This window comes from Bactrocera tryoni, chromosome 1, assembly GCF_016617805.1.
Source record: "Bactrocera tryoni isolate S06 chromosome 1, CSIRO_BtryS06_freeze2, whole genome shotgun sequence".
Taxonomy (NCBI): Eukaryota; Metazoa; Arthropoda; class Insecta; order Diptera; family Tephritidae; genus Bactrocera; species Bactrocera tryoni.
Genome location: NC_052499.1, coordinates 10,074,288 through 10,085,024, shown reverse-complemented (window position 1 = coordinate 10,085,024; position 10,737 = coordinate 10,074,288).

Genomic DNA, 10,737 nt, shown 5'->3' with positions numbered 1-10,737 from the left:
TTTTGCCATTTAGCTCTAGGTTAGCCGATATCGCTCATTGGCGTATGATCCTTGGAGCCTTGTCCATAACGGTACTGACATTGTCTAGGAACTTCCCCGTCATTAGTAAAGCTATGGTGTCTGCTTTCCCTTAACATTTTTCCAAGTTCTAAAAAAGAAGTTCTGGTTTAGAATTTTTCTTTTCAACTAGCAGTACTTCCTAGAAATACCATTGCCCGAAAAGACTCTCTTTCAATAGTGATTCCGGAGTTTGGTTCAATAGCTTTTTCGCCTATTTATACATAAATAGAAAGAGAAAATGTTGTATGCACTGAAATATATCTTTAGCAAAGTTTTAAAGGGGAAATTCGACTTGTTTTCAAACTTGGTCTTTGTGGGAGGCTCTAAATTTTCGCATTTCTACTGATGTCGAAGTACGCACTTCCAGTTTTTATAAGTATTCAATTCAATTCGCTCTAGAAAATTTCTACTTCCAAAGCAATTCACTACTGACGCCAGTTTTACTAACCTTCAAGAATTCATATATATATACATATATATGTCAGTATGTAAGCTTTCCCGCCTTCTCCTGCTTACTAAAACAATTTTCCCTCTTTGTTGAGTAAATAACACAATATTGCTATGCGCCTTGTTTAGCTTATTTTCTTACGAACAAAGTAAATTTCAAGTGTCCACTCTTACTAAACCAGTGTTGCCCTTTGCGTCCATCTGAAACACCTGCAGTATTCCCATTGCGGCTGACTGCCTTTGTTTTGGCTACTTTTATTATTCCTGTCAACTGAAGTGTCAGCAAAACCAAATTTATGTGCAAAATATTATGCCTCAAAACAAATAATTTGTTGTCTTCGTTTGCGTGCTTGTTTAGGGCAGTAGAACGGTTCCCTAGCATTTGCTATAATTGCCAATTACAGTTTCAACACTATGAAACACACACCAATATACACACATATACTTTTTACAACTTTACACTAAAAGGCACTTTATTAGAGGTTAGGAAATGAAGTGTACTCTCGCCCACTTGAGCCTGTCTGTTTCAGTCATGGTTTTTTTCTAACTTTGCTGTAACTATTGTTCTTATTATTTACACTCTGACACGTGTTTATTTTACTTATTCGTTATTCTCTTTTACAAGCAATATCGTGACATGGCCGCAAATTGTATTTGTTTATTCTGTCCTTCAGTTATTTATGGGTATAGTAATCCCTTTAATCCTATTTATTGTTCTCATTTTTTTTAATATCTATATTTTCAAATTTCTGCTATTTTGCCGTTATGTATAGATTGATGTGTGTACATATATATCTATATAGAGAACTTTATAGAATATACATTATATCAAATAAGAAACTAAGGCATTCAACTTTTTTTTCAGTATCAAAAATATCTCCCTGCAGCATCCCAAAAATATAAGCATTGTAATGGTAATCCATACATGAGAATTGCATAAGACTGGAAGCTCCTACATCACCACTCGTTTAGGCTCATGAGCCTCTTCTGTTTCTTACTGAAACTGACTATAACTATGACTATAACTATGAAAGCTGCTCTGCATATCATCGTGTCATGGCTTGAAGAAGACATAATAGGGCTTTAAGTATCCTCTTCTATAGATCTTGGTTATCAACCGCCCCTTAAAGTTAAGATCGTGGCGGCCGGGTAATTGCCAAAATGGAGATAGTTTTATTTACTTGGAGATCTAAGATCCCGTACACACCACTGCCGCGAATGGGAAGCATTTGCCTACAACCTTCGAATACAATAAAGTATTTGGAACTCATCCCAGAAAGGGAACTTTCATAGTAGCCAATATCAAAGAGAAACCGAAAAAGTGGCAAAAGTGAAGTGTCTCACCGAAAGTAATCCTCGAGCTCTACGACACCAGAGTCAAATTCATTATGTTCTATGGAGTCTTTGTATGATGGAGGGCCCTAGAAGAGATCTCACCTGCAAGAAAGCTGGAGAGAGTCAACATGTGTGGTGCTCTAAAGTCCTCTACAACCATAAATATCGCCGAAAGGTGTAAGGCCACGAAAGTTGCTATCAGACTCTGGAAATATGGATTTCTAATTGAAAATACTCAACTCACCTCCTTAGGCTTTGCCTTTATACCGGATCTATAAGATCATGGAGTCGCCGAACCAAACTCTGGTGACCTTTTCTCTGCCCACATGCCTGTGAGGGAGATGTGGGAGGTTAGATGACGATGGAGGAGAGGACTTTCTTTACGAACAGGTCGAAGCTTGTGAGGAAGGTGGGTGGAGGATTATATTGTCAAGAACTCTCTATCAACTTCATTTTCAGATTTCCTGGGCTTTTCAAACCTAGGTTGCTGCTATTAAGATAACAGTGGATTTACTACTGCGGAGTGCAGTCTCCTTCAAAGAAGTGACTATCAATCCTGATAGCTGAGCGGTGATACTAGAGTTAAACTCACTAACCGTGCAGTGATAAGGAATGCTTAACCTCGTTGTCGATAACATTGAGTCACTTTGTGACAATACCAGACAGGCCGCAATGAAATCGCAAGCAACTGTAGAGCTGGTGTGCTGGTACCAGCTCCGCTATCAGTAGAATCGGAACGGGTCGCTACTCCCCTCTCCAATGTGTTCTACTACTGGATAGCTGGGCTTATGCGCCATCGCAAAATCTCATTGGTTCAAGATTGATCGCAAATGAGATTAATCAAATGAGCTCTTTTTCCTCAGTAAGGCCAGCCTCTCACTACTTCTTGGAGTTATACCAGGCTTTTGTTTTATCGGCGTTCATGCCGTAAAGTTGAGAGTCTTACCGTCTTAGTTTTTTATTGACTACCTTGAAAGGATTGGACCATTTGAAGTACAAGAACAAAGAAAACCAAAGTGTTGCTTCGATAGGACAATTCAGATTTCAGTTCTGGCTCCCAAAGACTATTTCCTGTTCTCAGATCTCAAAAGAATGCTCGCTGGGAAGAAATTTTCGTCGAATGAAGAGGTGATTGCCGTGACTGAGACCTATTTTAAAGCAAAGGACACAAAGTTGAAAGGTCGCTAAAATCAATGTATGTATCACCCTTGAAGAGAACTATCTAATAAGAAAAAACTAATTTTTCCAAAAAGTGTGTTTATTGTAGGCCAGGGACTTTTCAACTGATCTGGTATAATAACCTTGAAAAGCCTCTATGCCACATCCGGCAAAAAATATTCCCACATTTACGCTCAACTCAGTTATCTTATCTCCTAAACTAGCCGAAATTAGTTTGCTCAAGACGTTACTTGGTCTAATGCAGCGAAGTATATATGTAAGTGCGTGTCTTCGTTAGTATGTAGTTAATTTAAATTAGCTTAGGTATTGAGGCAGTTACTTTTAATTGAACTGAATTTAGTACGGCGAAAGTCAGAAGTCAGTTAGTGCCAGGTTTAATTGAAATTAATTTTAATTATTCGCAAAATTTTATAGCTGGAAAATTTTCATCTCCTTTTAAACTAGTCAAGGACGCAGCAGCCACTCGGTCAGCGTTGTGAAAATATCCAACGTGTATGCGCCACTTGCGGCGCTTAATTTAATTTTTTCCTTACAACATAATTTGCTTCATTTTCGGAATTACGTCAATTTGGCTGCGCTACGAATTGACTTGACACCGAATGCTGTCCTTGATGTTTTACGTATTTTTGCTTTCATCCTGGCACTGGCGTGTTTCATTTTTTATATGTATATACTTATGTATGTATATACATAATACTAAAATTCTATTTTTGGTTCTTCTTTGGGTTTTCACTTTTTATTCCTGGCACCTGTTGGCGATGGCACAGCACACAAACACAGAAACACAAAAATAAGCTTAGCTGGGTATTAGCTCAGCTCAATCCGCAGCTGCAGTTGGACACGTGCCTAATTCAAGTCTTATCTGAGTGGGCGTAAGTGTCGGTACGTTAATTGGCAAGCAGGAGCATTTGGCTGACAATGTTTTGGTGTCACTGGGCTAATTGAGTTTTCGTGATTTTTGGCAATGCACTTCATAGTGATAAGTGCTAAGTGCTAATTTAGTTATAATTATGTACTTGCAAACATTGACATATTAAGTGCTGTTCTACATTTTAATTTGTTTCAGCCTTAAAATATTTCTGGGTTTTGGACTGCGAACCAAAAACCACCGTCAATGTTAATTGAATTCTGGAGTTAGGTTGAATTTCGTTAGATAAATTGGCTGATTTCTCGTGGATAGCTTGAGAGGCTTGTCCGCTGTGAAGAACAGAACTGCTAGATATGAATCAAAGTGACTGTCACATATCGAAAAACATGTCACAAATTCATTGAGACGGCTAATATCAATTGCAACCAGCTCGCCTAGTTCGTTTAAAGTATGACAACCGAGATGATTCAGCCTTCGAGAAATGTCCGCATCGCATATTTCTTACGCATTTGAGCTCCCTCCAGCAATGACACAACTGCATACAGAGCAGTGTCTACCGACCGGACTGCTGAGCCCCCCAAAATCAGGTCTCACGGTATGCTGCCTCTGATCTGCAGTTCAATAAGCGTCTCCAACGTCTTCAACAAAAACCAGGAAATGCTAATGGGCCTGAAATCTGGGCACTCACATGAGAGCTCTTATCGACCTTCGGCATGAACGCCACTATTACTTGCCTCAAACCAAAACCAATTAAAATTTCTCACTGTTCCAATGCTGTGTCTGTAAAACATAAATCCAAACCCAACATTTCTTTGCCATAACCAAAATTAATTTGGTTCCAATATTATAAGCAAGCTTAAAGGAACTGCAAACGAATTTTAGGTCTGTGAGGAAACAGTTTTCATTTTTTAACCGCCTTTCTCTTTTATACCAAAGAATTAAAGTTTACAAAAGCCCCCAGCTCGACTTAATAGGTTTAAATAATTAATTAATTACAACTCCATTTTCACAAGTCGCTCTCACTAACTGTTCATACTTAAGTCTTTTGCTAGAAATTTTGATTTACAATTATTTCTAATAACATTTCATTAAATTCACACATCCACTTATTCAGCCGTGTCTATTTCAATAACGACTTAGGCTTACAATTCAATAGACCGGCATGTCCTTTAAATACTCTAGCGCTTTTATTTCAGAGTATTAGTCAATGGAAAGCACGACGATAGACAAAATATGCCCTGCAGACACTTTGAATTCATTATTATTAGTATGGTAATTGCAATTACGTTTATTACAGTAATTAAGCAGAGATTTACAAGAGGAAAACGACTTTGCATGGCATGCCATGAATCTGGCAATATTCCCAAAAATTATCACTATTCACTTACGTGCTTTATTGCTTATGCTATATGAACGAAGACACAGCTCTGAAGACCAATCGCCTCATAACATGTTTATTTAACTAGAAACAATTGTCAAGCTGCCACATTGCCATACTGACACTGTGCAGCCATCAGCTGTTGCACCCACTTGCTGCGGACATCCTTACCATCCTGTAAACACTATTTTACACTCATAAGTGTACGCAATGCAAGTATGTGCGCATATGTGATTGTCCACTTATGTTGCAGCATTATGTTCACTTTGATTATAATGCAATTTGGTAGCAATGCACATGTGTGCGTAGCAGCCATAACCACATGTTATCTATTTGTGTGTGTGTGTTGCGTATACTCGCTGAAGTAAAAGTACATATAATTACCGTAAGTAAATACAATTACAGCAACAAATACTGATCGGGTTATCTACATATGCATAAGTGCTCAAACACTGGTATTGGACTCTTGAATTTATGCTTGCGTGTGTGTGTAAGCATATTTGTATGCATCGATATGCTAATGTAATCGTGAAATTACATTTAACTCTCTGTGGGCAATTAGCTTATCAACGGACAATACATCTGGGCACACGCATTAAGAATATTTGTATACTTATGTGCATACATATGTATAAATAATATTTTTTCAGTATCCACATGTGCATCTTGTCTGTTAAGGAGCCCCACATTAACCAAAACGCGACCACAGAAAGCTAACAAAAGCAAATTGCCTGATCAAGTTTGACCCGGACTGACCAAAAAGAAAAACAACACAGAAAGATACCAAAACCAAACTGCTTTTTATATGTCATCTGATCGAATTTGACTCGGATTGACAAAAAAAAACCACAAAAAGCTAACAAAACCAAACTGCGTTTTATATGTCATCTGATCAAATTTGACCCGGACTGACAAAAAAACAACCCACAGAAGGATATCAAAACCAAACTGCGTTTTTATGTCATCTGATCAAATTTGACCTGGACTAACAAAAAAATGTATTTCACGTATTTTAATACAAATATTTATTTTCGCCTTCAAAAGAGAATCCAACGCGTGCTCCAATTTTCCATACATTTTTTATAAGTTTCGTTTGGGATGGCCTACTGTGCCTTCTGAGAATTAAGTTTTTTTTGGTTTCGACACATTTTTGGATCGCCATTCACTAGATTGTTCGATAGTCTCGACGTCATATTTATAAAACTAGCGCTCATAACCATTAGTGATGCGTTTAATGAATGTAGAGACCTCAAGCATCGCCGTTGTTTTTGCAAAAGATTTAGGCCTTTTGATACGAGTTTGAAATACTTAAGAGGTTACATGGGTTTCCTCGGGTAAAAAACAGTCTTTTTTCAACAATTTTTTTCTCATGTAAAAAATTAAATACTTTATTCGAATTTTTTATGTTACAAATATACACTATAAACAAAGAAATTCTAAAATTTTGAGAAGGAATATTTTAAACTCGGACATTGCGACGCCATTTCCGGTAACCCCTCAGAAAAAAGATGCGGCCGCGTTGGCAGGATAACTCCTTATAGCATCATCTAAAATGAAAAAAATATTTTAGTTAAAACCATAACTTAGAACTCGACCCAAAGGAAAAAAACTGAAAATGGTTTTTTCGAAAATATTTTTAGAAAAAAATAAAGATTTCAGTGAAAATTTTACGACATTTTTTTTTTCAAATAGTTGCAATCGAAAAAAAAATGTTCATCAGAATCTTTAAGAAATAAGTATATCTCAAAGACCCAAAATTTCATGAAGATCGGTGGAGTAGTTGTCGAGAAATCTTGCCAACCAACTTCAAAAACACAATGTCGAGAAAAACGTGTTTAAAGACAGCGCCCTTAGCCTAGCTAGCCTCGAGCGCACAAGTTCTCAAGGCTGTTTCTCCGAAACTATTACTCGGATCAACTTGAAAGTTTTGGACAATTTTCTAGAGGTGTTGTAGAATTTAATAAGACAATAAAAAAAATTAGATATTTTGAAAGCCATTAAACCCATATCCCCTGAATATGAAAATGAGTTAAGTCGATCCATCTCTGAAAAATCTACAACTTCTGTAAATTCGCTAAAAACATACCTTTTTATGCCCCAAAGACACTGGACTTAAAATCGAAAAAAACAATTTTCTATGAAAAGTATTCACTTCAATATGTCCGATTTCTTTAAAAAGTCAGTAGGCTTTAAATTTGTTGAAAAATCGATTTTCTGTTGCTATAAAAATATATACGTTGCTATTCTAAATTTTTTCAGAAAATGCGAAACACAGCTCCCTTGGTCTAATACAATAAATTTGAAAAAGTCGTGTTACTTTAAAACGTTTAATAAAAGTTGAAAAACCGGAATTTAGCACGGATGTTCCCATAAAACCATATGACAACAACACATTGGGGGTTTCTTAAGCAGCAAAATTTTTTCAATTCCATACATACATACCATACATACATATGTACATTTCAGGAGCGACACACTATTATCAAGGTCTCCATTAAACCTATCAATGCCAGCGTGCACCATTTCAGATTTCAGTTTTCAAGTTTTTTTTATTTCTTTTTTTTTAAGGACTGTATAGGAGTGCAAATTCTTTTGGGAAATTAACAGCAGGCAACTCAATGAATTTTCATTTTAATGCGAAAATTGTCATGGTGCAGTGGAAAAAAAAAAACGCCAGTAAAATGGAAGTGCGGCAAGGCAAGCAGAAGCGGGTCTGTGGGTAAGTCCATAGAAGCGAAGTGATAGTAATAAAAACGTAGCACAGCCAACAGGCGCACCACAACGGCCCTGCATGGCAGCAACTGCCATTACATGTACAAAACTACTATACATGCAACATATGCTCGCACCTGCGCGGCATTTCGTTTGTGCTCCTGTATGGATGCGCTCTTCTACGCCACCTCTACTCCACCTACACACCCATCCAAGCTGGCATTGGGACATTTGTGCTCCTTTTTGCAAGTGTCAGCTCTGTCAACAGCCGTGCCGGAACGCAACGTATGTCAGTTTTAGCCTTTTTATTGAGCTGCGCCAGTGACAACATCGAAAAGCGTGACTTTCTGCAAACAGACCCACACACACACATACACAAATGTAGAATGTAAAAGACAGCTCGGTTCAATTCACTAAGGATATTAACTTGTGCGACGTACTTGGTATGTACATATATAAATATATATAAGCAGTTGTAGATACTTCTATATGCACAACTGTAAAAATCGTAAAAACTCACACGTGTATACTTTTTACCAATGTTGCTATTAAAATGCTTGGCAGTATGGCATAAATATGTAGCTCCAACAGCTGTTTAAAAATGTAGAAACTTCAAAATAAATAACTAAAGTAAGTAACTGTACGCCGAGAAAAGTTAGGAAGTAGTGCGCTTTAAAGAAGTAATGTACTTGAAATTTCTTTTTACATTTTTTTTAGTTTGTATACTAGGGTGGGTCAAAAAATTAATTTCGTTTTTGCTTGGTACTCTGAAAACGATGTTCTTAAAAACCTCCACTATTTGTATTTGAAAAACAAATAATAATTTATAATAGAATATATTAGGGTGGGCAAAAAAAATAATTTCTTTTTCGCTTGGTACTCTGAAAAATATGTTCTTAAAAACGTCTACGATTTGTATTTGAAAATCAATAATCGTTTATAATGGAATATATTAGGGTGGGCAAAAAAAATAATTTCGTTTTCGCTTGATACTCTGAAAAAGAGGTGCTGAAAAACCTCTGCTATTTGTATTTGGAAAACAAAAACCAATATGTAATAGAATATATGTATGTATGTATGTATTAGGGTGGGTCAAAAAAATAATTTCTTTTTCGCTTGGTACTCTGAAAAAAATAAAAACCTCTACGATTTGTATTTGAAAAACAAATAATAATTTATAATAGAATATATTAGGGTGGGTCACAAAAAATTAATATTGTTTTCACTTGGTACTCTGAAAAAGAGGTTCTTGGACCGCTCTACGATTTATATTTGAAAAAAAAACCAAAAAACAATATATGTATGTATGTATAATAGAATATATTAGGGTGGGTCAAAAAAATTTCGCTTGGTACTCTGAAAAATTAAAAACCTATTCATAGCTCATAGATAAAAACCTTTAGTTTAAAAATTTAAAATTTGTCTTTCACAAAACTCACCTATTAAAATATCTAAGTAAATTCACAGCGCATATTTTGACATCTCTATTGCTTTTAACAGATTTTATAATTCAAACAAAATTCACTTTCACACTTCTTTAATGTTTGCACTTTTGTCAAACACTGATAATCGCTATGACGCCAGCTACTCAATGCAAATCGAAAGTTCTGTTAAAGATTTTGTCAAATGTGCCACTTGGTTTGGTTTGTCAATTTGGCTTTTCACCGCCACAAAGTCATTTTTAGCGCGTTCAAATCACAGCGCAGCTGACACTTGACAATATTATGCAATAATATAATATCTTTTATATAATATATACAAATACAAACAGAAATGCTTACCATAAAAATGGAAGAAGAAATCTAACGTCCCCGCAAGAAAACGCAAAGCGCTTAAAACGCTCAAAATATTAGTACGTACGATATGCTGGACTTCTTTTGTTTTGCCTTCGTTTCCCTTCAAACCGTTGCTACTCGCACAAATACACCGTTATCCATGTACATATGAACACTTGTGCGGCAGCCATTGTCATTAGCAGTCAAAAAACTTTGCCTAAAAAATAACGCCTAAAAGCATGCAGCGGCAGCGTATTACTTGCTTGTTTGCCATATTAGTAACGAAAACAAACCCACTATTCCTGCTTATGGCTGTACAGCGTGTATTTAATACGCACGAGGGCGTCATATTGTTATTTAATAATATTTATTGTTGTATTTATGTATCGCCAATGACAGCCGCAACGCGTAATCTACAAATGATAAATATATATGTACATATATACCAGCGCCGCGTATGCACGCATACACACACAGCCGCACACACATTTTGGCATTTCCAAAAATTTGCTGTCAACAGCCGTCAACAACGCGTCATTGCATTGTGGCTGCCAACAAGTAAAAGCCCGTTTCGTCGTCATAACGTATTGACAGCTTTTGTTTCGTGTTGTTTACGTGTTACTTACCCTCAACACTTGTCTTATTGTGTGCGTATTGTACACTTTTAGGCGTTGCAAGTGTCCATGTCACGCAGCTTTTGTCAGCGCAACATGGAAAATCGGCATGGAAATAAACTTGTGTATACAATTTTTTTTTTATATATTTAATACACTATAGTCGCATACACTGGAGCCGTGCCAAAGCCACACCGCTCGCGCTGCCTTCCATTATCTTCTCTTGTGTTTTCAATTATTCATTGACATGTCTGTTGCAGATATTCGGGTGTTTAAGCGTGGTGTGCATTAAGTATTTAGCGCGAAAATGTCGTGGCTGTTTATGGTATTGTTTATGGCGCCAACACACTTACATATAATATATCATAT